Source organism: Sarcophilus harrisii, chromosome 3 (genome assembly GCF_902635505.1).
Source record: "Sarcophilus harrisii chromosome 3, mSarHar1.11, whole genome shotgun sequence".
NCBI classification, from domain to species: domain Eukaryota; kingdom Metazoa; phylum Chordata; class Mammalia; order Dasyuromorphia; family Dasyuridae; genus Sarcophilus; species Sarcophilus harrisii.
This window is the reverse complement of record NC_045428.1, coordinates 8,307,164-8,333,190: the sequence shown is the minus strand read 5'-3', so window position 1 is coordinate 8,333,190 and position 26,027 is coordinate 8,307,164. Positions and strand designations below refer to the sequence as shown.

Here is a 26,027-nt window from a genome sequence, read left to right as displayed (position 1 = left end):
GCCCATTCATGGTCAGCCTTCTCCACTAAATCTTGCTTCCTCTCTGGCTTACTAAGCATGAATGGCCACCCAGGCTCTGTCCTGGGCCCCTTCTACCTCTCTCCCTGTGATCTGTCTTGGTGATCTCATAAACTCCTTCCCTGCAAGGAGACTGCCCTCCTTTGGGAGGTAACAACTCAAACTTAGATAAACAAATACAAGGTAATTTGAGGTTGCAAAAAGCACCAACAGTTGAGACAATTTCCTTGGAGAGATGACCTTGAGCTGAGCCTTTTATCCAACTGAGAGGCAAAAAGCAGGGGAATGTACATTATGGGCCAGAACCAAAGTTAAAAGTCCTTCCCTCCAGAAGGTCAGTTTCTTCTCTTTTTTACTCGATCTCTACCAGAAGATCTTCTCCAGGGACATCTAAATAAAAATGTATCCATATAGATTGTGACCAGGCTTCCCAAATGTGGATTACTGGGTCTTCCCCCACAGACACTCAGTATACCACAAGGGATATGTATATATATATATATATATATATATATATATATATATATATATATATATATATATGAGAGACATCCCATATTTCCCTTTCTTTGAGACTGAGATAAGTACAAAAGATACTTGGGAGTTTGGGGGAAAGTGTAGGATAAATATAGAAATATAGCCCTCAGTAACCATCAGGGAAGATGAACACATGTATTATTGGATGCCCAGCAAGCAATTCCTCTTGACCCAGGACCTGCACCAACTTTAGTTTCATGGCAATAACAGGGAAGGGTTTGGCCATATTCAGCCTCCTATTCCCTAGAACCCGACCCCAGGCCTCCAGTTGGACAGTCATGCTGGCCTTCTTTTTCTCCCCCACAGAACACATTGTGAAGAAAATGTTCTTCTTCTAGGAGATCATTATCCAAACTCTCAAACTCAGCAACTCTTGACCTTGAGAACCCATGATTTTGGAATTACCCAAAGGATGATCCCCATATCAGAGAAAGTCTATTCTCAGGAATCCTACATAGGCTCAGAAAAAGAAACAAAAAGGCAGAAGATGGTGGTCAGGTCCTCCAAAGTCCAACAATTATCCTGAATACTTCTACTGCTAATATGTAACACCTTTAATCAATAAATCAATCAGTGAGAATTTAAGCACTTACTAATTCCCAGTCATTGTTCTAAGCATTGAAGATACAAAGGGATAAAAAGGAAAACAATCTATCTTCTATGCCAGATTTGTACTATTATTGTTAAAACTCCTTATGTATTTTATCTCTGTCCAGGGGGCCTCTAAAAGAAGGCAACATGGAGTAGTAAAAAAAAGTAATCTGGAATCCCAGGATTTGGATCCAGTGCTGCCTCTGCCTAATGTTTCACTCCTCTGCACCTTCATTTCCTCATCCATAAGATGAATGTGTTGTACTAGACCACTCTAAATTTATGTTCCTAATATAATTCCACTAAACAATCTTTTCTGTTCTTGCTTCAATTGCTCTCCCTCCAGAAACTCCTCACTGCTATTTCTAAATCATCCCTTTCCCTCCATTACTGAGCAACATCTTTGCCTTTAGGGCATTTCAACTTGAAAGTATTTCTCCTGAAAGCCACCATTTTCTCCATCTAATGAATGTACTCTAGTCAAGAACCCAAGGGAGAAAAGGTGAAAGAAAGGATTCTTATTTGGAATCTCACCTCACTTTAAGAATCTATTTACCCTAGTTCCAGTTACCTAACATTTTAGAGTCAGCCTCATATCCTGGGAACCAAGCAAAGGGATCCCCTGTGTCCTCTCAACAAGGTTCATATATTTACCTCCATGTGAGTTTTCTCATCAAGTCAATGGTTATCATGTTAATAGATGGATCCCTAAGCAAGGGATTATTCGACTATTCCTCTCCTCTTCCTCTGACTCTTATGGGGTGATCTCTCCTTTGGGAATTTTTGTGGCTCTATTATATTATTGCTAGGAGTAAAAGCATCTTTCTCCTCCTAAGAGCCTCCACCTCCATCTTGAGGAGCCTCAATGAGGATGACAGAGGACTTTGCAGCTTTTACATTAAACAACCAGTGGAGTTGGAGTATGATATTCCAGAAGGCAAAAGAGCTTGGATTACAACCAAGAATCACATACCCAGCAAAACTGAGCATGATCCTTTGGGGGAGGGAGAAGGAGAAAGAAAGACTATTTAATGAAATAGAGAATTTTCAAGCCTTCTTAATTAAAACACCAGAGCTGAGTAAAAAAAAACATTATTCTTTAAATAAAAGACTCAAGAGAAACATTAAAAAGTAGAAAAAAAGAGATAAGGAAGAGAAAATCTAAGAGATTCAATAAGGTTAAATTGTTTATATTCCCATATGGCAAGATGATATTTGAAACTATTAAGAACTTTATCATTATAAGGAAATTAAAGGAGTATATACATAGAGGATAACGTTTGCGATGATTATGACATAACTATATAAAAACAAAATTAAGAAGTGAAAAAAACCATTTAGAGATAGAATGAGACAAAATTATCTCACCTAAAAGAGGCATGAAAGATCTGTTACAATGGAGGAAAAGATGGGGGAGTTGAAGGTTTGAATCTTAGTTTCAAATCTCTTACTTGGCTCAAAAGAGGAATAACATGCATAGTCAATTTGATATGGAAATCTATCTTACCTTATGGGGAAGTAAAAAGAAATGGGGATGGGGGACCAATAAAAAGGAAGCATATTGGAAGAGGCAGTGATCAGAATTAAATACTTGTGAGAAGAGACAGCGTTAAAGGTAAGAGAGAGAACAAAGAAGGAAAAAAACATAATAGAGGAAAATACAGTTAGTTTTCACAACTGTAAAAGTGAATGGGATGAACTCACCCATAAAATAGAAGCAGATAACAGAATCCCACAATATGCTGTTTGCAAGAAACACATTTGAAGCACAGAGAGATACTTCTATGCAGCAGAATCTATTATGCTTCAGCTGAAGTTAGAAAAGTCTTAGATCCAGTTTTTGGATCCTGATTTGTACAATTGTCTTTTTTTCCCTGTCTTCTCTGAATAATCTTCTTTCACTTTCTAATCATCCTGATAAAGGATAGCATTCATCTCTGATTCCTCCTATTTTTTGGCTCTGAAATTTTGGTTTTGTTTCTTTTAGGAACACTCTATTCTTTCCCAAAATCTTGATGTTAGAGAAGCATTCCTTGAGTCTTTTCTCCTTCTGTAGGAAATAAGCTTTCATTGGGACATTGAATAGTCAGTAATTGCTTAGCTGTGGCAGAAATGTAAACATCATGTATGTAATACAAGTCTTTACACAATTTCCCCTATTTTCTATGATGGTTAAGATCTCCCTTTTCTTCTTCTTCTGATTCTTGTTGTTGTTGTTGTTGTTCTTTTTTCTTTTGTTCTTTTTCTTCTTGTTCTTGTTTTTATTCTTGCTCTTCTTTCTCTTATCTGCTTGTTTATTTGTATACTTCAGCCATAAACTTGTGTTTAAAATAAGAACGGTTTAGAATTAGGGAAAACAAAGTAAAATTACACCTAAAGGGTTATAAAACTGTGCAGACCCTTTAACCCAGCAGTACCACTACTAGGTCTATAGACTTAGCAAATATCAAAGAGAAAAAATGATATATATACAACAACACTTACAGTAGCTCTTTTTATGGTGGCAAATAATTGGAAATTGAGGGGATGCTCATCAACTGGGGAATGGTGGAACAAGTTGTGGCATGTGATCATGATGGGATACTCTCGTGCTAGAAGAAATGACAATGGGTATGATTTTAGAAAAATCTGAGTTGCTGATACAAAATGAAATGTGTATATAAAATGGGAATTTGAAACTGAAATTTTTTAAAAATTAAAATTTTATTTAAAACCTTGATGGGGATGGTTAGTGATGGTGTGAAATTTGAGGTCTTCTACAAAACTACAGAATATAGCTTGAACCAGATTAAAACATAACTGGGAAATTTTTAACAAATTAATTTTTAAAAATAAAAAATAGTAATCAATTATCACCTCTTCTTCAATTTAGCAATACAAATTTAAGTACCTACTATGCAGCACCTGCTATGCGTTGTGTTAGGTGCTGGGTGTAAAAGCCATGAAAGAAAATAATCATACTACATATGCTTTGGTTCACCATCTTCATTGGAAAGAACTAGCTCAGTAATTGTAATTATGCTCGTTGCCACACTTTTCCTGTTTTTTCTCCCACAGGAGAGATCTCTTGGGGACACTCAAGGAACTTTTATGATTCATCAGTTCCTGCCCTAGGATGGTCCCTTCACTTCTATTGACTTATCCCGTTACCAAGCACAGTCCAAACATTGCCCTCTTCTCCCTCCACCTATTCTCTGAGAGTTGCCTCATCAGGTTATGCAGGAGAAGTCTGATGCATCCATGTTTTAATTCCTCTCAGTGCAGGCAGGGAAACTACTTCATCAGTTTGACTATTGAATTTTAATCCCTCAAAACACTTTGGGATTGCAGTGCAGACTTCATGATGTCCTAGCACCAAGGAGACAACTGAACTCCTACAAAAGCTTCTTCATTGATTCTCAGAATCAGAGAACCACAAACTCCCAGGGGTAGCCAAGATCTCAGAAACCATCTTTTCCCAGTAATTCTTGAAAAAAGAAAGGTTATAACGTTTTGGTCATGTATACTTATTGTGTATCTAATTTATATTTTAATGTATTTAACATCTACTGGTCATCCTGTCATCTAGGGGAGGGGGTGGGGGGTAAGAGGTGAAAAATTGGAACAAGAGGTTTGGCAATTGTTAACGCTGTAAAGTTATCCATGCATATAACCTGTAAATAAAAGGCTATTAAATAAAAAAAATTTTAAAAAAAGAAAGGTTTTTCTCTAATTCACAACAAGTGGTCCTGAGGAAACCCAAGCTACTTTGGACAGCTCTCATTAAGGAAATGGTTTTTTAGACATCACATTTATTTTATGTGGCTTCCATTAATTAAGGACTCCTAATTCTTCTTCTCTCTGTGACCAAACAGACCCTGTCTAACTGCTTCTTCCTCCCTTTACAGGTTTAGCTGTTGTCGTTTAGTCTTTTTCAGTCATATTTTATTCTTTATGACCCCATTTAGGGTGTTCTTGACAAAGATACTGAAGTTCTTTGCCATTTCCTTCTCTAGTTAGATGAGGAAACCGAGGCAAACAGTTAAGTGATCTCCCCAGCATCACACAGATAGGAAGTATCTGAGGCCAGTTTTGAACTTCCAAGCTGAGTCCTCCAGACTCCAACCCTAATACCTCACATGAAGCCCATCAAATCCTAGCTCTTCTGCTTACTACTCTATGGTCTTGGGCTATGGTGACTGAAACTCACTGTGCCTCAGTTTCCTCCTGTGTAAAATAAAGAGAAGCTACTAAGTGTGGTCTCTTCCAGCTCCCCTTCCATGATCCTATGACAAATAATTGAAGTTTTCTGTGACAATGCCCTGAAATCTTTCTTTCTACAAGATAAACATCCCTTACCCAATCAATGTTCATGTGGCATAGATACTGCCCTGGCTGCTCTCTTCTGGATGCTTTTCTGCTTATAGATGTCATTCCTCAATTATAATGCCTGGAATTAAGCAGAATATTCAATAACTTCTGACCAAGGCAGAGGATAGTACCTTAGCCCGATATCTGGCATGCAGTAGATACTTAATAAATGTTCACTGAGCTGAATGGAATGGACAATCGCTCCCGACATCCTGGAAGCCAATCCTCTCCAAATGAGGTTTTACTACTTACACCTGTTCTTACTGCGCTTTCAGTAATATGCCCACAGAACCTTCCTCCATTCTAGTCCTCTTCAAATATCTTACAATAGAGTACAGGAGAGTCTGAGGCCTCAGATACTTAGACCGAGGGCACAAAATCCACCATGCTGCAAAGACATCATGAATGGGTCTGGTGATGGACAATGTCTCCATTGTAAGAGAATTATGCTACTTGATACCATACAGGCCACAGAGTGATTAGTTGTGTTTTTTTTAATCCACAGAGACTCACAGAAACCTATTCCTGTCACCTCAAAAGGTTTTGAGAAGAGGCTTGATTCCCTCTTGTAGGGTATATTGTGCTGGGTTTCCTTGAAGGTATGGCTTAAACAAGATGGCTCCTGATGTTCCTTCCTCCTCTTGCAATCTGGGAATTCAAAGTTCCATAATATGACGGCATAAAATGGTAGACTACATCATTGGAAGGAGTCTTGCTTACAGAACTGAACTCCACCCCGCTCTAGTTCACATAGTATACATGACACATAGTAGGAACTTCAATTTTTCTTTGATTGATGGGTAGATAATGCCCCATTCAGCCCGTCTACAACTTAACAGAGTCGATCTGGCCGACAGAGTAGAGCATTGAAAGCTACCTCGGACTTGGCCTTTACCTGACATCCAGCCTGTGGGCACATCACTTCGTCATTGGGCCCGCCAAGAACAAAAGTCACAAGTCTCTCAAAAACTAAAGTACACGTTCTGGTGGAAACTTGTAGTCCTGCTGTCAAGAGACCAAGCAGGGGGACATCTACGTAATGGCACAGGATTGCCTGTCTTACAGGGTGACAGGCCTTTATTGCACAGGAAATTATATGGGGCCCCCCTTGGACTCCCTCCAACAGGGGAAATCACAGTGTGTATCCAGCTGGGTCATGCCCCAGTGCTTCTGGGTGAGATGAAGCAGGAAGGGCAGGATGAATACTGGTGGTGAAGGAGGTTCGACTGTTTAACTGAAAGTGATGCCAGGAGAATCTGAGGGGGGGTTGTTTCCAACCCAGGAAGCCAGGCTCGAGACAGATCCTCCAGCCACCATAGTTGCTGGGGCACTCATGTTAGCCAGCAGAGTCCAGAAAATGGCAGTCTGAATGGGGAAGGACCTTGAATAACTAACTGAAAATGTTTAGCCTGGAAGAGAGAAGTTATTCAATCATTTAATAAGCATTTACTAAAGATTTACTCTGTTCCAGAAACCATGATGAGTTCTAGGTTTGATTCCAGAAGCTGCCTTTCAGCATGTGAAGAGCTGGCTCCTGGAAGATGGATGAAAGTCATTCTGCTTATCTCCATAGGACAGATCTAAGAGCACCAGGAGGAAGCTCCTGAGAAGGAGATTAGGATCATCAGGAAAAAATAAATCCTTAACTGATAGAGCAAAGAATGTGTTGCCTCAGGACTGGTGGGCACTGTGCATTGGAGGTTTGGGGTATGTTAGAAAAAGGATTATTGTTCAAGGATGGTTTGGACTCAATATCCCTCTCCATTCTGAAATTTAGTGACTCAGTCATCCCAGAGCTCCAGCTTGTTGGCCCCTAGAGCTGCCATTCAATGATTTAACTGTCCCTCAAAGATTCTTCTTTTCTGCTAATTTATTGAGCACTTTATTCCTTTATTGCAGCATTGAAAAAAACTGTTAAAAAGCCCAAGTCCCTTAGGAACACACCGGAGACCATCCTCCAGAGTGACATTCAATAACGGATATGTTTTTGGTCCTATCATTAAGCCAATTTGCCTTTCGCTAAGCTACTTCTTTCCATTTTGTCCCCAAGAATATCAAGAGAGTTGGCCAAATGCCTTGCTGAGATGCGTGCCGGCTAGGTCTGTAGCACCGACCTGGTTAATAATTGCCCACGCATCTGTGATCTCACTGACATGGCTTCTCTTCTTACTACACGTGGGGGCCATCTGCTTTGATGATGATTTTCTTCGGATAAGTTCCTTTCTGCCGCTTCTCCAAAAAAATCCTTTAGACAATAGGACCTTGTGGCTTAGCACATGGCTCTTCAGTGCCTATTGGATGAGTCACAACTATGAGTCTATGAGATCTTGGTCTGAAAACATCACCAGAAGAATATAATTGCTCAAAAGGATGTGACTTGGCCAGTGTGCTTCCGGGGCCTTCTCCCACCATCTTTTATAGCTCCTCCATGTCAAGAGATGATTAAAGTCCCTACTTCTGAGAAGATGTGGATAAAAATAACTAAATGGACAAGTGTGGATAAGCTGCTCTCTGTCTGTTGGAGGGACTATCCACTTCAGGAAATTCTCAGATCTATCAGAGTACCAGAGAAACTACTTCATAGGGCCAATCAATGAGATGACCCATATGATGTGCTCTGGAAATGTCAGTTCTGCTATTGTCCCCTCCCACATATAGCAGACTTTGAGGTCCTAATATTTTAAAAGTCCTGGTTATTGCAGGATCTTCTGTGCCTTGTTGCTACACTAGGTTCTCTGGCACAGAGGGAGCAGAGACAGATGCTCCGTCACCTACATGTGCTCAGGATTTGTCACAAACTACATGGCTACTGTCCTGGAGTCTCCTTCAGAGAAGGGATCATAGAATGGGAGAGTGTGAGCTCCTGTAGAATGCGCCATGTAAGAGTGTGAGTTCAATATTATTCTGATTTGCACAATCAAGGCCAATTCTTCCTTTAACAGAGGCTCAGAAAACGTGGATGAGATGCCCAAGATCTAGCAACTGGTTCCTCTACATTCTGAAATTTAATGACTCGGTCATCTCAGAATTCCAGCTTGCTGGATCCTAGAGCTGTTGTCCAATGATTTAACTGTCCCAGCACCAAAATTAGATTCCAGGGGTCAATTCAGTAATTCAGTAGTATTTATCATTCCCCTCCCGGCTGTGCTTCTGACTTTCTGGACTTTATCAACACTGGGCCTCCACTGGAAGTCTCACCCTGGATCTCTCTTTAGTGTCCATGATCATCTTGCCCCGGAGCATCCAACTAGCTACTCCTGAGACCTTCTCTCCCCTGGTGGAACGTCCTCCACCATGCTGACTCATTTCACTGATGAGTCCCCACTCCCTCCTTCTCCTCCAAGGCCTCCATTTAGGGAGACTTCCCAGCCAACCAGCTCCTGAGTCTTCTTCCGAGTTTCTGGACTTCGTTAATAAGCCAAGAATTCTCCATCTGGCTTTTAAACACTTTTATGTGTGTTGTCTCCCTTAGAATGGATCCCCCTGAAGGCAAGGACAGTCTTGTTTCCTTCTCATAGTAAGCACTCGGTAAATGTGTGCTGCCTTCTCTGTTAAGCATTGTTCTGTTAGCTCCATATTCCGGACTGAAGGATGGAGACTTTTGGAGGCGGTGGATCCCTTCTTACCTTCTAGCTCAGGTTGAAGCTTGACCTTCAGTAAACATGTCTGCCCTGACCTTCAGGAGTGTTGGGGCTGCCTCTTTGGAGCCTGGGGCCCCCAGAAAAAACACAGAATGAGACCCTGCTTCTTTTCCAAGTTCAAGATGGTACAGAATTCTTTTTAACACCGTAGTCCACAAAAACCTTGATTCTGCTGACTCCCTGGATCAGGCTCATGTGGCTGAAAGAGACATTTGTCAGTTTTTGGCTCCACCTTTGATTTAATAGAAGCTACTATTCACTTGATGCCTCAATTTACCCTTCTGTAAAACACTGAGAGATTCAGACTGACATATCTGTCACTGGTGGGGTCTGGGCATGGGGAGCGATAGAAGGGAAAGGGATCGAGTCATAATAGTGTCTCCAACTCTTCTTGGAGCTCTTTCTGGAGAAAGACGTGGCAGGAGCGCAAACTCTGATTCCTTCTCCTGACTGCAAACCGAGGCTTTGGAAGGCACTTCTCCTGTTTTCCAAACACTTCCCTTGGAAATCCTGAAAACCTGCTGCCTCCGAGCAGTGCCCAGATCCCAGCTGGAACCGAGATAATCTCTTCTCACCTACCCTGAGTTCCTCCCGCTTGGCCTGCAGGTTTCTACCAGGAACATATCCCTCCCACAATGATGCTCTGCCCCACACAAGCCATGTTTCTCAGGGATCAAGCTGATTTCTGAACCCCAAATCCAAGAACACCCTTCTGAGACTCCTGTGTCCCCCCAAGTGGCGTAGAAACAGGAAGGAAATTTGTAGGGGCTGGGAACACAATTACTCAGCATAATTCAGCAAAAGTAGTAAACTTCCTAAAAGGTAAAGATTGTGCCATTCATTCATTTGTTTGTTTATTCAGGCATAAATTCATTAATTTTTTTCACTCATCCATTTATTTGCTTGTGTTCCTTTTATCCTCATGGACTTACTGTGTCTTGAAGCACACAGTAGGTGCTTAATTAATGGCAATGTAATCGATTGAGTTGAACTCCTAGAAAGAAACCCCCCCCCCAAAAAAAAGCAAGGAGAGAACCAAGGAAACTTCTGGGATAAGGAAGCAGTGGCTGATGGGAATGAGGCTGATGGGAATAGGGCTGAGGATAACTGAGTCCTAGACAGGTACACCTAGCCCTAGACTTTGGGTGAAAAAGGCAAGATGGCTACAGGAAAAATGGCAGCTCTGTATTCCTGGTGGCTCAGGTCTGCTCTGCAGCCCCCTGGGACTTGGGTCCTGGCTTTGACCCAGAGTGCGGGGGAAGCTGGCCAGGTTCAGGAAGTGGTCAGCCCTGCAGTGGGGGACACAGAACCCCAATGAGGACCAAGCCTATGTGTCAGTGATGGTATGGCCCGGCTCATGGCAGGCAGGGAGGATGGGTGGGACCTCAGCTGTTCAGTTCCATGGACGTAAAGTGCTCAGAAGCTAATAGAGGTGGCAAATATGAGGAGTAGGAATTAATCTGCAGTCCTCAAACTAGATGGATGCCTTTCCCTTCCTTCTTTCCCCGCACAACTTTTAGGTGCGGTCTGACCATGATGGCACCACCCACCCACCGGGTGCTCCCTGATTCTGGTCAAACTTCCTTCCTTCCAAGCCCTTGCAGAGGCTGATGGGATTGTTTAGTAAAATAGATAGATGAATAAATGGATGAGTGGATGGATGGACAGATAGATAGATGAATAGATGGATGAAATGATGGATGGATGGATAGACAGATAGATGAATAGATGGATTAATGGATGGATGGATAGACAGATAGATAGATGAATAGATGGAACAATGGACGGATGGATAGATAGATAGATTGATGAATAGATAGAGGAATGAATGGATAGATGGATAGATAGAAAGAAAAAGTCTTCATTTCTCTGTGAAATTATGTTTATAAAGTGCTTAGCACAGTTTCTGACTCTTAGCAGGCACTTAATAACTCCTTGTTCCTTCCCTCCCTTTCATCTAGACCCAACATTGGTATGGAGACATCCAGCTGATGGAGACTACAAGACTGAGCTTGGCTCTAGGGACTTAACAGCAACATCAAGTGATCATCTGTTTCTCATCAAAACACAATCAAAGAGGGATCTTGTGTCCTGGGTGCTTAGTCCATTGTATGATGATGGTGTTTGGTTCCCAAGAGCTTGGTCCTGCTTCTACAACAGGACAGATACGTTTAGAAAGTTTCAAAGAAAAAATCTGTCATTCGTAGCCATATCCAATGAGCTAATTTATAATAATAATAACATTCTTACAGTGCTTTATGATTTGCAAAACATTTTACATACATCACTGCATGTAAACCTCATAACAACCTTATAAGGTAAGTGTTATTATGATTCCCATTTTGCTGATGAGGAAACTGAGGCAGAGAATGATGAGGTTATATGTTCAGTTGGGGTCTGAAGGTCTGAGAAAGGAGCTGAATCCAGGTTTTTCTGACTTTCCAAGTTCCCCCCTCTCCTTAGTGCTACTCCCTCCATGCTAAGCCTGGGATCAAAGACAGCATTAACACAGCCCTGCCCTTGAGGAGTTCAGTCGAATGGGGGGTACAGCACGATCTTACAGAAGCATAATTAAATGAAATTATTACAAAGGGCGCAGTGTCATTTTGGGAAGGGGGCATTTGAAGCTGGGGGATGAGGAACAGCTATATATAGCAGGCGATGCTTGAGTTGAGCCTCAAAGGAAATCAGAGATTCCCAGAGGCGGAGGTGTGGAGGAAAGTTTCAGGGATGGGGGCCAGCTGGAAGCTGAGGCACAGAGATGAGAGAAGGGGTGTTGTGTGTGCCGAACACCAAGTTGGCCAACATGGCTGGATCACAGCGTAAAAAGTGGAGTGAGATGTGAGAAGACCAGAAAGGTAGGAAGGGCCACAGCAGCCTGCTTCTGTTTCGGGCTGCCAAGATCTACACACACTTTCACAAATATGGCAATACAAAATAACGGACGTGTTTCAGCGTCAACAATTCATTGAAAGTAGGTTGGATGGGAGCTGCTGCGGTTGTACACATCATCTTTAACTTTCCTTCTAATTTGATACTGATTTTGCCTTTAATCTTGACCTTCTGATGATCAACACAAAGATAATTTTTAATGGCGTTTAATGTTAATTTGGTCCCGGACCCTAAAATGCCAGACCACGTTTCTTTGTCAATAATTATTTCTATGATTCTGATCCCCAACCAAGCTGTCCCCTGAGATTGTAAAAATTTGACTCATTTTGCCTCCATCCTAGGTTTGAACATCAGAATTTCATTCTTGACTTTCTTATAAAGGGCCTGAAATTCCCCGTCAAGCATTCAGGCTGACAAAATATCGACTAAAGGACAGGTTTATTTTAACCTCCCCCCCCCAAAAAAAAAAATTAAAACCACCAAGCAGGCTCCTGCCCAAGCCACATTCAGGAAGACTCTCCACCCCTTTCCTGAAGGGCATGAAGCAACCTCTTTGTTCAGTGTGGAAAGAATGTCAGAGGGAGAGCCAGGAAACCTCAGTTTGTAACCTCACTCTTATGCTCACTAGCTGTATGACCATGGGCCATTCATTGAGGCTCTCTGAACCTCAAGCTCCTCATCTAAAGAATAAGGATAATGTTTCCCCGTTAAAATACGCAGGGCAGTTCACATGGTTGTTATGGGGACAGTGCTTTGGAAGGCATGAAGTATCAGGCACATAAAAGTAATTGTCTTCACTGCCGTTAACTGGACCTGGTATTTTATCTGTTCTTGAGTAAGGCATTCCTTTTATCAAAGCATCTCTGCAGAGATTCTGTTCTGAGGTCCTGCTGTCCTTTGAGGTTCAGTGACCGGACACATCTCAGGGATGGTGTAAATCACTGGCAGGATTTGAACCTGATCCTTGTGATCTTGGGGTTAGCTCTCCAGTTATTGTGAGAGCTCTCTCTTCTATTTAGGATTATTATTCAATTCCATTCAATTCAACAATATTTATATTTATTAAAGAACCAGATATAATGTGCCGAACTTGGGAGTCAGAATATGAATCCCACCTCTGTCACATTACCTGGGTAATTTTAGGCCAGTTATTTAAGCTTTCTAAGATTCAGAGAGAGTTGGGCTAAGTCACTTAATTTTTAGCCCTTTTCATCTTTTTTGATCAAGTCATTTAAGCTCTCTAAACCTTTTTTTTTCCTTTAACTAAAATGAGGGAACTGGAGTAGATAGCATCTAGGTGCTCTTAAAGCTTTAATTTCTGATCTTTCAATATAGCTGAATTCTAATAACTACTCAAATGAAACTTGCCCCATTTGCCCATCAAACATTCTCTGTACTAGAACAGAAGGGCATTAAGAATGGTGAGGAAAAGCAGTTATATGCTCAAAAAGCATTGGATTAAGCCACCAAATGTAGTAAATTCAGGAGGAGGAAAAGAGAGAAGTAGAGGTATTAGTGCTAGAATTCAGTGAAATTGTAATTTGCATTTCAGCAGCCCTTCCAAATAATTTGAAGTCAGATTAAACAGCCTTACAAACCAGGCATCTGTGATCCAAAAAAGAAAACTATAGACTTCTCCTTGTCTGAACCGCAAAGTGGTTTCATCCACCTAAGAAGACAATTGGGCATTTTTCTTATTGTTTGAAAAGTAAATTGGCGATTGTAATTTCATAACTTTAAAACTGGAAAAGAAGAATTAATGTACTCTCTTATTTTTGCAGCAGAGAAACATGATTTGTCCAAGGTCACCGAGATTACAAATATTCTTCCAACCTTTATTTAAAAATATCCAATGAAAGGTAAACTCAGTACTTCCAAGGTAGCCCATGATAGCTGCAAGTTTTAGGAAATTTGCTTGTATCAAACCTAAATTTGATTTTTCTCAATCTCTACTCATTCCCATCAGTTCTGTTCTCTAAGCACGAACAGAATAAATACAATTCCTCTTTCAAGTAGCAATCCTTTGAATATACAAAGTGAATTATCATATATTTCCTAAAACTTCTCTTCTCAAACTAGGCATCCTCCATGATTTCAACTAACCCCATATTAAATGACCTTAAGGCTCACCATTTTGAGTCCATTTTTCTATCTGTGCCTTATATCCATGCTAATTAGTGAAATTAGAGAAGGTCCTGACACATTGAATGAATCAATCAATCAAGAGTAGAAACTAAATGTAAATAAGTCTTTAATCAATTTGAAAGCATTACTTGGTTTGGATCATTGAATGAAGGCACAGAAAGTTGAATAGAAAAGATCTTGAGATTGACTGAAATAATCTGACATGCATCTGGACCTATGTATGAAAAGAAAACTCAATCAAATAGTAGACCTGACGACTAGCTGTTGGAAGAATTTCACCTCAAGAGTTGGAGCCAAGTCCCTAAGAGGAAAAAAATCTGGGCAACAGAAGTGAGAAGGAAGAGGTGTTGGAGGAAGGGGAAAGGTTATTCTTTCTTTCTTTCTTTCTTTCTTTCCTTCTTTCTTTCTTTTGTCCCTTCCTTCCTTCCTTTCTATCTTTTTTCTCTCTTTCTTTCTTCTGTCCCTTCCTTCCTTCCTTTCCTTTTCTCTTTCCCTTCCTTCCCCTTTCCCCTTTTCTCCCCCCTCCCCCCCCCAGGATGGGCACAAATAGAACAAATAAAGGATGGGAGGAAAGATAATGATATTTGGTGTCCCTTCTTATTTTAATTCACTCTAAGAATCTCTATGAATGGTCAAAAGCATGGGGATCAGAAAGTAAAAGGATGGATGTATTCAGAGGCCAGAGAATAGTCTAGTTGGCCACAGCTAGTATACCTGGAGGGAAATAGTTGAGAGAATTCTGGGGAATGAGGGAGGGAGTGAAGACTGGAGGGAGAGTTGCACCCTGGCATGGAGACTGATTTTTACCCTGTAGGCAATAATAGATTGAAAGGTTTTGAATGGAGGTGAGAAGCAGAGAAAGACCTGGAAAAATAATTGTTTTGGTTTTTTTCCCCTCAATAGTCCGGGGTAATTCCTACCAATTATTAATGAAGAATGAGGTATACATTTTGGGGCATGGCCAATTTGCTTTGTTTGAGGGTTTGGGCTTTTTGTTTTTCAGTTAGGAACAAAGGGTGGTAGGAGAAGAAAATAAATCTTTGTTCAGTGAAAAAGTTCAACTTTCAATATGGTTCAGGTGAGTGTATATACAAGTTTGAACTGGGTTGGTCATAGTAGGAACAGAGAGATGGGATGAGGTTTGAGAGATCTGGATGTAGAGCTGGCAATTCTTGTGACTGACTGGCTATGAAAATTTAGGTAAGAAGAATCCAAGATAACCAGCCAATAAATGTCTTGATTATATTCCTATAGCTATGTGGTAGTTGATAGAGAGTTGAACTCAAGAATATCTGAGTTTAAAGAGAGTTGAAGTCAAGAATATCTGAGTTTAAATCTGGCCTTGCATAATTACTAGCTGTGTAAATCTAGGTCACTTAACCTCCATCTGCTGTGTCCTCATATGTAAAAAGGAGATTAATAATAGCACCCACCTCCCAAGGTTGTTGTGAGAATAGAGCAAGGTTGTATTTATAAAATGCTTAGCAATATTTAAACCTCTTGATAAATGTTAGAAAGGAGGAGGAGAATGGTGAACTTGAAGATGAGGATGTGTAAGATAGTGTGATCTGGGTTCATGACCCAAAGACAAAAATGCAATGCTCTCTGCCCTCAACAAGCTTACATTCTATCAAGAAAGATTATGGAGACATAAATAAGGATGTTTTGTATTTTAAAAAAAAGGATTATTTGAAAGAAAGAGAAAAAAAAACACCTAACAATCCCAAGGGAAAAGATGGTCCCCAAAGCTATAAGCATGAGTAGCCAAGTAACTAGTGATACTAGAGACAGAGATAATGAATAAAAACAGATTTAATAAAATTAGAGGGAAAGACATATTGACCTCAGCTTGGAACACACCCAGTAGCTGCCATTGGTGTTTTCTGAAGTCTACTCTCATCTACACTAATCCCAAAACCACTTCCATGGGATTGAGAAAGCTTTGGAAAAATGAAATACTCAAAGGCAGTTAATTTGAGGAGTCAAAAACTTTTAGGAGCTTTACTTTTGCCATGGCAATAGTGGAATTCATTTCATAAGACTTATTAGCTTTTTTCTCACTGGGCTCAGCTAAGCTGATTATCTCTAGGAGCCTCAGATATCATTGACTGATAAATGTCTAGAAATCTACTCCTCTCCCCCTCTTCTTTCCCTCTTCTGATTGATTGGGTTATACTGACTTATGACACAGATTCATTTCTCTCTGCCTCCATCTACAATGATTCTCCATGATTCATGATTGAAAAATCCTCTGATTTACTCAGTGGTATATTTCCCTTTGGGATGTAGAAAAGGGAAAGGGAAAGATGAGATAGTTACCAAAATCTCTTATGCCAAGGATGGTAAATCTGTGTTTTGGTTTCCTTTTTTTTCTTAACTAGTCTAGTGTGGACAAGGGGGAAAAAAGGGGGGACTTATAATAGAGCATGATTAGTCTTTGGAAAAATTCTTGAAGGGACTTCTTAGAACCATAGTATTTTGGAAGTGTGAGAGCTTTCAGAGACTGAGTCATCCTCCCCAATAATCCCCCATTGGAAAGAATTTTATTAAGAATAAGGTGATGGTGATTGCCAGCTTTTATGGCGTACCAAAAGTTTTGCCAAAGACTTTCCACTCTCAGCTCTGATAACCTGGAACTTTTTCTCTGTTGGTGCAGTTGACTCTCTGGGTCAGATGTTATCACCTCTCACCTGGACTATTGCTACAATTTTTTTAATTGGATTCCAAGTTCAAGGCTCTTCCTACTCACTCATCTTCCACACAGCTGCCAAAATGATTTTTCTAAAGGGTCTAACCACACTGCTCTCTAGCTTAACTCCAGTGGCTCCTAGTGCCTCTAGGATCAAATGCATTGACAATATTTCATAATCTAACTATGACTAACATTTCCAGGTTTATTACACTCAAGTCCCCTTCCTGTATTCTTAGGATGCAGCCAAAATGACTTTCCTTCTCTCTCTGACAAATGACATCCCCTCCTCCCACACCCATGCTTTTATACAAGATGTCCGTCATGCCTGAAAAGCATTACTTCTCACCTTCACCTTTTAGAATCTCTAGTTTTCTTCAAAATCCAAAGAAAAACCTCCTACATGACACATTTCCTGAGTTCTCCGGCTACTAGTCTGCCTCCCCTCATCCAAAGACCCGGTATTGATTTTGAGAGTATTCTACATATATCTGTATATGCTATTTCTCCCAATAAAATGTGAGCTCTTTGAGAGCAAAGGTTGTTTTATGACTGACTCTGTATTTGCAGAGCCCAAAACTGTGTTGATTCAATAGTAGGCACCTTAAAAAATAGTTGTTGATTTATTATGATAAGGCTCAAAAGATTCAAGCTTGGTTACAGCTCTTGACTTGCCCCTCTATATTCAGATAAAGCACTCCCTTGGGAAGCATATATGCCTGGGTGGGGCAGAGACAAGAGCTTGTCCAACTGTTCCATCCTACTTTGAACACAAGATGCATCTTGTGTCACATCTGAGCCACAAACCTATCTCTAGGAGCACAGTGGTCCTTTTGTGAACATGAGCTCATCCAAAATCTACAACACTTGAGTCCTGGCCTTTTGTATATTTAAATGTAGTTTGGGTAGATATAAGTGCATGCTGTTTTCCTTGATAAAATGTGAGTTCCTGGAGGACAGGAATTTTGTCTTTGTATTCCCAGTAGCAAGCACAGTATATGCTTGCTAAGTAGTAAATGTATTACTTAGTAGATCTAGTAGATGTTTATTGGATGGTTGTTGATTGAGGGACTGGGGTAATAAGTCAGGCAGGGACTGGTGCCATGGCCGGAGGCCAGTCAGTACCTACTTGGCCAATGCCAATCTAAACCATCAGGGGTCATTATTATTGTCTTTATCTTCATTCCAAGGAGGCTACCCCCACCAAGGAAGTCTCTCTAGATCTTGTGAAATCTGAGTAATTAACTAGTCCCACGCCCGGGGGGCAGAGATAAGAGCTTGACCTACTGTTCCATCCTACTTTGAATATCCAAGCTCCCCAAATACACAAACTAGGACTTTCTTGCCTAGCTCCACAGTAGGTGAGTTTGTGCCCTCTTTCACTTTTGCCCATACTAAAGCTAACTCTGCTTGCAACCTTCTCCGAGGTCTCCAAGATGCTGCCGGCGCCCGTCCTGTTGGGCAATGGCCGACCTTATGCAAGTGTACTCTTCCCTACCTTTCGAGATTACTCTGCAACTCTGCCCAACAGCAACTCAACTGTGCCTTTGGATTTCAAGTGCAAAGTTTCTGAGGGGAACTCTATTCCTCCCCCACCCCCATCTGCCCTTGAGGAACTTAAGGGACCTCTCAGTCTTGCAGGCCCTTTTTTGAAGCTCTATACACCCCTCCACAGGTGCTAAGGTCTCTTGGCAGGGCATCAAAGGGTTGCATCTCACCCCTGCTGGTATCAAACCTCTCTGCAAGCTGGAATCATCAAGCACCAGAGTCCCCTCAGCTCCCATTTCCTTTTCAATTCAAGAAACATTTGTTAAATATCTACTATCTACCAATCATGATGCTAGATACTTTGGAGGCGACTCTATTAAATTCTACTCTCATCCATCTCTTCCTTCCATTCCTGTCATCCCACTCTTCTCTGAACTTCAAGAGCCTCTTTGTATCCAGATTGCATCACTGCCTTCTGTTTCTCCCCATCCAACATTATGCCGCCATCTTTTTTTCTCAATATTTTATTTTATTTTTCCAAATACACATAAAGATAGTTTTCAACATTCTTTTGTTATAAGATTTTGCGTTCAAAATTTTTGCTCTCTCTCTGCCTTATCTTCCCCCTCCCCAAGCTAACAAACAATCTGATACAAATTATAAAGATTATATAGGTACAATCCTTTTAAAACATATTTCCATATTTGCTCTGTGCAAGAGAAACCAGGTTGAAAGGGGAAAAAAAGTCACTGAAAAAGAAAAGCAAACAAACAAATAAAGTTGAAAATTATGTGCTTCTCTATGCATCCACTCTTTGTAGTTCTCTCTCTGGATGTGGATGGCATTTTCCCACCCAAGTGGGAAATTTTCTTGTATCACCACATTGCTGAGAAGAGCTAAGTCTATATGCTTGCTCATCCCATAATTTTGCTCTTATTGTGTGTAATGTGCTTTTGGTTCTGCTCACTTCATTCATCATCAATTCATGTAAGTCTTTCCAAGATTTTCTGAAGTCAGCCTGCTCATCATTTCTTAGAGAACAATAATATTCATCGCATTCATATACCACAGGCTTCATTTGTAAGCACAACTTAAGTCACATGGCATGCCTCTTATCAAAACCATTTAATAGCTAAAGCCTACAGGATCAGGGCCAGATGCTCTTGCTGGAGGCAGGCCTTGATTAAGAAATCAGAGAAATGGGCCCAAATTCTGCCATATTCACTCACTGCCAGTGTGATATTAGGCAAGTCACTGGGCTCAATATCCTCATCTTAAAACAAGGGTGGGTGACTCTTCCACTTTTGGAGCCATGGTGTGAGAAGCCCTTGGTTCTTCCAGGCTCAGCCTTAGACTTCGAGATAAACTTTCTATCCAGCCAAACTTGTCTACTCAGTTCTTCCCTGAACAGACCTCTATCTCTAGGCCTTTGTTCTCCTACCCCATCCCTTCTCTCCCTCTTGACCTTCTATCTCCACTGCCTATCAGCAGTCTATCTTGACTGCAAGACCTCCTCCATGCGTTTTCCCAGACTGCTTCAGCCCCAAGGCATAGCTCCTTCCTCTGGGACATTCACAGGACACATCATTTCACAACCTGGGTCAGCATTAACCTGTATTTTACCTCCTGTGCCTGTTTTTTATCTCCCCGATTAGGAGATAAGTTCCCTATGGGTACAGATCAGCCTCATAAGCCTTGGGATCCCCCACATTGCTCTGAATTAACACTTTGATTAGATGATATTTACTGATTGTTTTCGTTACCATAAATACAACTTCCAGGTCTTTCGAACACAGAACAGGAATCAAGAGGGGATTGGTTTCCCTCCCTGATCCCTGATTCAGAGTTGCTCTTTTCACCCCAAACACTGAAGCCCCATTCCCCCATCAGGGAGCTTAAGGAGGTTCAAATACCTCCTTCCTACCCTTTCTGCTCCCTTAATAAAATAATAGCAGATCACAGGTTCATAAATGTGAGATTATCTTCTCCTAATCCTTCATTTTATAGATGAGAAACCAAAGGCCATAAAAGTGAAATAATTAAATGTTTAGGCTGGACTCCAAAGCCCAGTTCTCCCAACTGAGGACTCCTCATGATGGCTAATGCCAAGAAGGGGTCTATGATGGAGTTATCATTAAGTTGGATGAATGGTTCCAGGGGATCTAAAGAAAGGTGTTAATCTCCTTAAGTTTTGAATTAGCTTAGCAAGACTTTTCATCTAGTCACCTCTGAAGGGTGTGAGTATGTATGTGTCCATAGCTTCTCACTATGCACTCAAAAGGAGGAGAATTGAGTCTTAGAATGTGGCAGGTGAGGAGATGGGAAGAAAGTTTCTTTCTCATAGGCTTCACCCTGAAAACACTGACTTCCCACTCTCACTTGAATCTGGAAGGGAAGCCATGTTTAAAAGCTTGACTCTCTTTTCTTGACCCTGTATGTTCATGGTCCCCATGAGATGCTGTCCTAGAGGAAGGCCTGCCCTTGAAGGCGAGGATCACGTGTTTCTGAGCAGTCTTCCACCTCCAAGCAGCCTTCACAAATTTACACACACACCCTTGGTTGTCAGGGAGAAAGCTTAGCTCAGCCAGTCTCCTATTTCTGAGCCCCTTAGTTCTCCCCATCCTCCCCCCACCCACCCCCTTCCTCCAGAGGAGACAAGATATTTTAAAGCCCTTGTTTTGATCTTCTTTGCATATCAGTTACGCTATTTCTGAACTCGTTTATTTTTCTTTTTTTCCGGTGGTGAGCTCTCAACTCGCTCATTTCCACTTCCTCTCACTTTCCTTCTCTGACTGTGTCTTGAGCTGATAGGTCTGTTCACCTTTGATGGAGAAGCAGCCTCCCTCTCCCTCCTCCCACCTCCTCAATGCTCTATAAGAAGAGGCTTGGGGTGAACTGTAATTAGCAGGTGAGAAAAAGCATCTCTTGACTTTGCTGTTTGCAAGTAGATTATGGACCAGGCTGTGGAGATGCGGAGGGAGGGAAGGAGGGGACCAAAGCACAAGAAAGGAGACTATGAATCACAAAATCATGCAACTTAAGAGCTGGAAGGGACTTCGGTAGCCATCTAGGCCAACCCATACAGGAAAGGAATTCCCACTGTATGTAACACAATGAGCTTTATTTTCCACAGTGCCCTGCATATTTAATAAGTATTTGCTGACTTACAATTGAGTTGACCTAAATTGCTGAATTCATGTGAAAAAGCATCACATCTTCTGGGAGAGGGCATGTGTGAGTTCTATGAATAGGCTGAGCCGGTCCAGGATCCTAGATATTTTACTGAGACAAAATGAATCCAGGCCTGGGGATGACGGGGCATCTTTTCCTAACTCTGCAATAGCTTTGCCCCTCAAGTTCATAGAGCTGTAATAGAGTGAATGATATTTTTTTCATTCTGTGAGAAAGTACTTCACAAAACTGCAAGTTTGGGGTGAGATTTCCTTCCCTGGAGGGTTTGGGAAGGTGGCAAGATTCAAATGTCACAGAATCTCAGAGCTAGTACTAATAACCCCAACAAAATATTATCCAGACTCTTCTTGCAGATCTCTAGTGATGGTGAACTTTCTATCATTAGAGTCCATTCCCCTCTAGAATAGTGGGTCTCACTGTTTGGAAGTTTCTGTTGGAGTCTCTACTAAATCAGCCTAGCATTCACAAAATCCCAGACTACCCACCTGGGGCAGGGGGCTTTGAAAGCAGGACCCCTTTGTCTTTGCAGATAAAGATTTGAGCTTACAAAGAGTTATGTGGGTGGTCAGTGGTGGTGGACTCTGGATTTGATCTGACCATGCTGGTTGTGGTCCCAATGTTCTTTCCAGTTTGCTATAACTCTTGCCACCACCTTCCATTATTCTGAAATCTACCCTTTGGTGCCAAGAAGAAAAAGTTTGATCCTTGTTCCACTTGGGAGTAAGTCCTTAATTACTCGAATTATCCATATCTCACCCCAAGTCTTCCTATTACCAGCCTAATTATCTCTAGTTCTTCTTCAGTTCTAGTTCTGGTCTTCAGTTTATCGCAACAATTAGTCAACACTATTTAAGTATAGAATATGATAATAGTTACTAGAGATACAGAGACAAACCCCAAAGATTTAAGAATCTGAGAGCTTAAGGGACATTGGACATCAATTTATTCCTTAACCCAAAGGAATCCCTACTCTGGAGAGCCAAGAAGTGATCATCCAGCCTTTTGTCACCAACCTGCAGGGAACAGGAATCCAGCACCGCCTCTCAGGAAGCTACTTTGGAAGAAAGAGTTCATTGCTAAAAGGCTGTAAATTACCCCAAGCCTCTTTCCATCCTCCACTCATTGTTTCTAGTTTGTCCTCAATGGCCAAACAGAGTGAGTCTGACTTCTCCTCCAAGTGACAATCCTTCAAAATGGCTGAAGATGCTGCTATGGTCACTGACCCTTCTCCTTTCCAGTATCACCTGCTCACTTCCCTCCACCAATGCTTACGTGACATGAACTCAAGACCCTTCCCATTTTAGTTGTCTTCCTATAGAAACTCTTCAGTTTTTCAGTGTCCTTGATATGCCAAGGTCCATAAAATTGAACACAATAATGCAGATGAAGTCTGACGAAGGCAGAATATCCTCCCTGCTCCTGGAGACTCTCTGCCTTATAATGCAACCCCAAATCTCATTAGCAGTCTTGACCGCCCCATCCCACTGCTGACTTGTATTGAGTTTGCCGTCCATTAAAACCTTCAGATTTGTTCCAAAGTGGTAGCTAGCCAAGTCATCCGATACATCTATGAAGTGGACTTTGAGATGTTCTGTCTGTCTTTGACACAAAGCCTTTCCTGATCCTGTAGCTGTTCTGTCTTCTGTTCCAAAACCACCTTGTGATTGTTTTGCAATGTCTTTATGTGTATGTTCTGTTTGCACCAGGTGGATTATAAGCTTGTAGAGAAAAGATGCTATTTTTGGTTGGTATCACAGCACCTCACATACAGTAGGTACTTGATAAATGCTTGTTGACTGGTGGATTTTAATGTCATCTTGCTAGATTTTAGCTACAACTGTTAGACCTCTATGGGTCCTGACTGTCATTCACTGTGCTACCTTCCTTTTAGCTTTGTGTAATCTAAAATTTTGATAGCATGTAACCAAAGCCACCTGCATCTTTATCTAGGTTATTGAGAAAAATACTGAATATCTGAGGGCATATCTCTGGTGTCCTTGACTGGAGACCTGAGGTCATCATTGAACCATTAACAACCAGTTTCAAAGCCATTGAACTGTATCATCACCGGTCCACATTCTCCATCACCATCATCATCTTCTTTCAGCTAGCATTTATCTGGCACTTTAAGGTCAGCAAAATGCTCCCAATTGTTGTCTCATTTGATCCTCAAAACACCCCTGTGAGGTAGGTGCTATTTTCTACAGATTTTCTACAGATGAGGAAACACACAGCTAGTAAGTGTGTGAAGCAGGATGTGAATTTAGGTCTTCCTCTAGGTCCGGTGCTCTATCTACTGTGTCATCGAGCTGTCTATAATATTTTACCAAAAGCTTTGCTGAAGGCTGGGTAGTTCCTGTCTATGGAACCATTGTACCCTTATGCTCTGGAGATTCAGCGTGTAATTTAAAATTTAAAGTGATTTAAAGCCATATGGAATCATTCAAAATCATTTCATGACATCCGTGAAACAAAGGGGGGAAAACGAGGGCCAGCACACTAGTGATTGTGGGGATAACTGTTAATAGCTACCCAAAGGAAGCTGCATTTTAGATGAGCTTGAAGGAAGGTAAAATCCTGAGAGATGGAAATGAACACATAGTGGGAGCCACGTATGGAAGAGATGAGAATGCACGGAGGCAAGAAGTGGAATCTCATGTTAGGGCACAGAATGGACGAGTTTGGCTGGAATTTGGAGACCATAAAAGGGAAGAATGAGAGGTAGCACTGGAGCCGTAGAATGGAGTCCAGCTGGGGACGTTTATTGGTTGCCTTGGAGAGGGGAAGGGACCAAATGATGTTGACATGGTCAGAACTGAGCTAAGGAGCCTGTAGTGACAGCAGACAAAGGAAGCCAATATCCAAGTGGAAGATTAAGGTAGTCCGACCTGTGCTTTTACAATTGTGTTTCCAGCTCTATGCAGGATGGATTAGAAACTGGAGAAAATACAGCAAGAGGGAATAATTGGGAGATTTTCACAATAGTACAGGCAAGAAGCACACATGAGGGGAGGAAAGGGGATACAGGAGTCAACTGCCATGGAAATGGAAGCCAGAGGCCTTAGCAATTGTGTATAGGGAGTAAGAGAGGAAAGCATCAAAGACGACCTCACTATTCCAAAGCTGGGTGAAGAACTTGGGCTTGCCCACCGGGAGGAAGAGGTGGCCGTGGGAGGGAGGGGGCTGAGGTGACAGCCGTGGCTTTGAGACCCCTCATTGCTGCACTGCACTAGCTCCAGTTGGTCACAGGCAGTGCCCAGGACTGAATACAGCCTGGGATGTGTCATCAAAGGAAGGCTGGCTCCCAGGGATTTACCTTCCCTTTTCTGGCTCCTCTGATTGCAAAGATGCCACCTAAAATCACATTCACTTTTTTTCATTGCCACATCACACAGGTGGGTTATGACTCAACCCATCTAAGTTTTCAGTCTATTAAAACCTCCAGGTCTTTTTCCCATGAACTCTTCTCTACCAATGCTTGTCTTGACCTGCGCTTGCACACTAATTTTTTTAAAAACTCAAATGGAAGACTTATTCTTATTTCATTTCATCTTCTTAGATTCAGCCCAGTCCACTGATCTGTCATGAACTTTGTCATCCAGCGCGCCGATTATTCCCACCGCTTTTTTGTCATTTGTAAATTTACTATGGGAGCCGTCACCATCTTCATTCAAGTCATCGATAACAATGGCGATCAGAAGTGAGCTAAGAGGCCTGTGTTTATAACTAGACAAAGTAAGCCAGTATCTAAGTAGAAGATGAACATAGTGCTTTAAAGTATGTTTCCAGCTATAGGCAGGATGGATTAGAAACTGGAGAAAGTACAGCAAGAGGAATAATTAGGAGCCATGTGAAGGCTCTTCCGTTCCTGAGCTGGAGCCGCCTTCCTTTGGTGATCTATTAATGCTACTCTTTGGTTCAGGTTTTCAACACACAATAAATCCATTTAATAAGAATGTTATCTGTTCCACAACTTTCTCTCTTTCCTATAAGGAAGACACGAGATAGTCTGTCAAACACTTTGTCGCCTCCTGATATACCATTTAGTGACCTTGGTTAAAAATTGGAAATGAATATTTGTTCTTGAAGAGTTCTCGTTGGTTCATAGTGTTCATTGCTGCCCTTTCTAAATAGTCACAAGTCATCCTTTTAATATTATGTCCTTAAATTTTCTCCTACCAGATTAAGCTGAATGAACCAGAGACATCTGCTCTTTGAAAGCTTGTTTTGAATAGTTCGTACCTAAAGAAAAGGGCATGAGTGAAATAACATTTCAAGCACCTCATTTGCCTGTGATTCTCAATTCAGCCTTGGAAGACACTGGCACGGTATAACATCCTGAGATGCAAGTGCCAAAAGAACCATCCAAGAGGTTTATGTGGAAGTCATAGTATGGGACCCGAGATATTTGCCCTAATTTAGGGTTCCAATTAATTAATAATGAATGCATCATCCTCATAATAAATGGTCTTTAACATTTTGAA

At 41.4% G+C, this 26,027-nt stretch overlaps 1 long non-coding RNA gene across 3 annotated transcripts; it reads left to right on the top strand.

Moving 5' to 3' along the window:
* The first annotated feature begins 1,708 nt into the window (after positions 1-1,708).
* On the top strand, positions 1,709-26,027 carry LOC116422178. 3 transcript variants are annotated; one of them, XR_004232726.1, is made up of 4 exons: positions 1,709-1,806; positions 11,099-11,455; positions 25,103-25,278; positions 25,726-26,027. It is a non-coding gene; the product is annotated as an uncharacterized LOC116422178 (long non-coding RNA). The 3 variants fall into 3 exon arrangements; XR_004232727.1 differs by lacking the exon at positions 25,103-25,278 and adding an exon at positions 6,002-6,095; XR_004232725.1 differs by lacking the exon at positions 25,103-25,278.